Genomic DNA, 2500 nt, shown 5'->3' with positions numbered 1-2500 from the left:
GCTGTTTACCTCCTCATCTCATAGTCTCACTTCCAGCTTCCTTTTCTTCTTCTTTCATTGCTTCTCACTTCTTCAGATTCTCCTCGTCTTCCTTTCCTCGATCCAGGCTTTTTCAATTCATAACCCCATCCAGCGTTTCTTTCTATTCACAGTTTACCTTCTTAACTATATCTTCATACCTTCTTATCCCGTTTCTTCTTTCTTTGATCCTTCCCTGCTTCCTTCTCCTAACTTTAATTCTCTCCTTGTTTTCTATTTTCTCTTGATTTTAGTTCACGACAATGTTTCGTTTCTCCGATGTTACTCCGCATCTACTCTTACTTTCGCCGTCCTCCATACCTCCCTCCCTCCCTCCCTTCCTTAGTCTCCTCTTCTGCCGCCTCCCGCCCCCAGCACCACAATCAGGAGTAAGCGTGTAAAATGTTTCCCTGGAGAGGCCACAAAGTATATATAAATGAATGGCAAACATAGTCTTCCACTCTATTTCTTTCCGCCTCTGTCATACCCCAGGGGCGCTGCTTCTCCCACGACATTCCCGCACCTCCCACACGCCGCTCCGTTCCTTCCTTCTTTACCTCTTTCCTTCCTTCTTCACGCTTTCCTAACTCAGGAAATGTAAACGTTTTGAGATTCACAATCAAGAAAATCGACAACTGCCAAAAGGCTCTTCCACTCTCTCTCTCTCTCTCTCTCTCTCTCTCTCTCTCTCTCTCTCTCTCTCTCTCTCTCTCTCTCCCTCTTACTGTGTCTTCTTTACAAAACCTACTTTCCTCATTTTTAAAACGATATCCATGTTAAAATTCTGACAAAAAAAAATTCACCTCGTAATATAAGAATCTCTACACACACAAGTGCGTTAATATATGCGTGAACTGAGATAGGATGTGTCTCCGGGGTATTCCAAATGGCAGTTATAAATTCAACGGGCGAGCACAGGATTAAAGTAGTCTGTAGAGCGCAGCGCCAGACAGTGCAACCACCGCAGACACACCCTTCCTCCTCTCTCACCACCACACTTACGTTTCCGCTCGTTAAATTGTGTACGTTTTAATTAACTCTTTCACTGTGATATGCAACAATTCACAGCACTAAAAACCTTATGTGAAATCATTACATGTACCTACAAGGATGAGAGGGATGAAAAGAATATATTTTACAGCTTTCAGTATGTATAAGGTTTGGATACGGCCTTAAAATGAGAAATGTCCCGCAGCGGTTAATGACTTATGAAAAGTGTGTCAAAAGGTAGTCAAATGATTAAAACGTGCATCATAATTCACTTCATTAAAAGAAATAATTATGTAGTTTAGATCCGAAATGTGCACTTGGCAATGGAGTAATGGTTTTGATAGAAGTACAACGTCAATTTGCCCCAAAACAAGAATCCGCAGACCAATCAGTGAGTGAGAGCATCACTCAGTGGCGGTGTTACCAGGTTCGCGTGTTCTCTGGTAACAAAATTACTGTGTTGGACTTAGTGAAACAAAATATTTCACACACACACACACACACACACACACACACACACACACACACACACACACACACACGCCCGGTAGCTCAGTGGTTAGAGCGCTGGCTTCACAAGCCAGAGGACCGGGATTCGATTCCCCGGCCGGGTGGAGATATTTGGGTGTGTCTCCTTTCACGTATAGCCCCTGTTCACCTAGCAGTGAGTAGGTACGGGATGTAAATCGAGGAGTTGTGACCTTGTTGTCCCTGTGTGTGGTGTGTGCCTGGTCTCAGGCCTATCCGAAGATCGGAAATAATGAGCTCTGAGCTCGTTCCGTAGGGTAACGTCTGACTGTCTCGTCAGAGACTGCAGCAGATCAAACAGTGAAAACACACACACACACACACACACACACACACACACACACACACACACACACACACACACACACACACACACACACATACACACACACATACACACACATAACTTAATTGCATAAAGTATTCATGGACAGCAAAGAGGAAAAAAAACATTTCCTTTTAACTTGTTTGTTTGCCGGTTCGTAAAAGCGCTCTTTGCATGAGAAAAGGAGGAACAGGAGGAGGAGGAGGAGGAGGATGGCTCCCAACAGGTCATATCACTCAGTGTGGCCGAGGAATTCCCATCATTTTCCTTCCCTCTTCCCCTCGCTCCTTCACCTCCACCATCCCGTAAAAGGAAAGATAATAAGGATTTGCCGACGTGAATACTAATGAGACCCGGTGATGAAAAAGGTTTCCTTCTCCCGGGCTTCCCTCATCAACCTTTGGGACAAACAAGAGGACTCAGGCAACAACAGGGCTCAGGAACAGTCTGCCTTATTCTTTTCCTGCCTCCTTCTTTGTTCTTTCATGAAAAAAAAGCATAAGGGCTCCCTCGAACCTCACAATTGGCCTCACGACCTATCATACACCTGATCCTTCGTCATGACACGAGCAGCTGTGTTCCTTCTCTATAGCCTCATGTCAGGCTGCCACCTTGGGCTGCGTGACAAAAATGTTTTTG

At 44.8% G+C, this 2500-nt stretch overlaps 1 protein-coding gene across 19 annotated transcripts in view; it reads right to left on the bottom strand.

Annotated features, from left to right (window-relative positions):
• Positions 1-2500, bottom strand: part of LOC123517573 (calcium-dependent secretion activator-like) — a 1686808-nt gene that overhangs the window by 1606645 nt on the left and 77663 nt on the right. The window lies entirely within an intron of this gene.

This window comes from Portunus trituberculatus, chromosome 42, assembly GCF_017591435.1.
Source record: "Portunus trituberculatus isolate SZX2019 chromosome 42, ASM1759143v1, whole genome shotgun sequence".
Taxonomy (NCBI): Eukaryota; Metazoa; Arthropoda; class Malacostraca; order Decapoda; family Portunidae; genus Portunus; species Portunus trituberculatus.
Note: the sequence above shows the minus strand (reverse complement) of the source record. Positions and strands in the feature narration are given on the sequence as shown.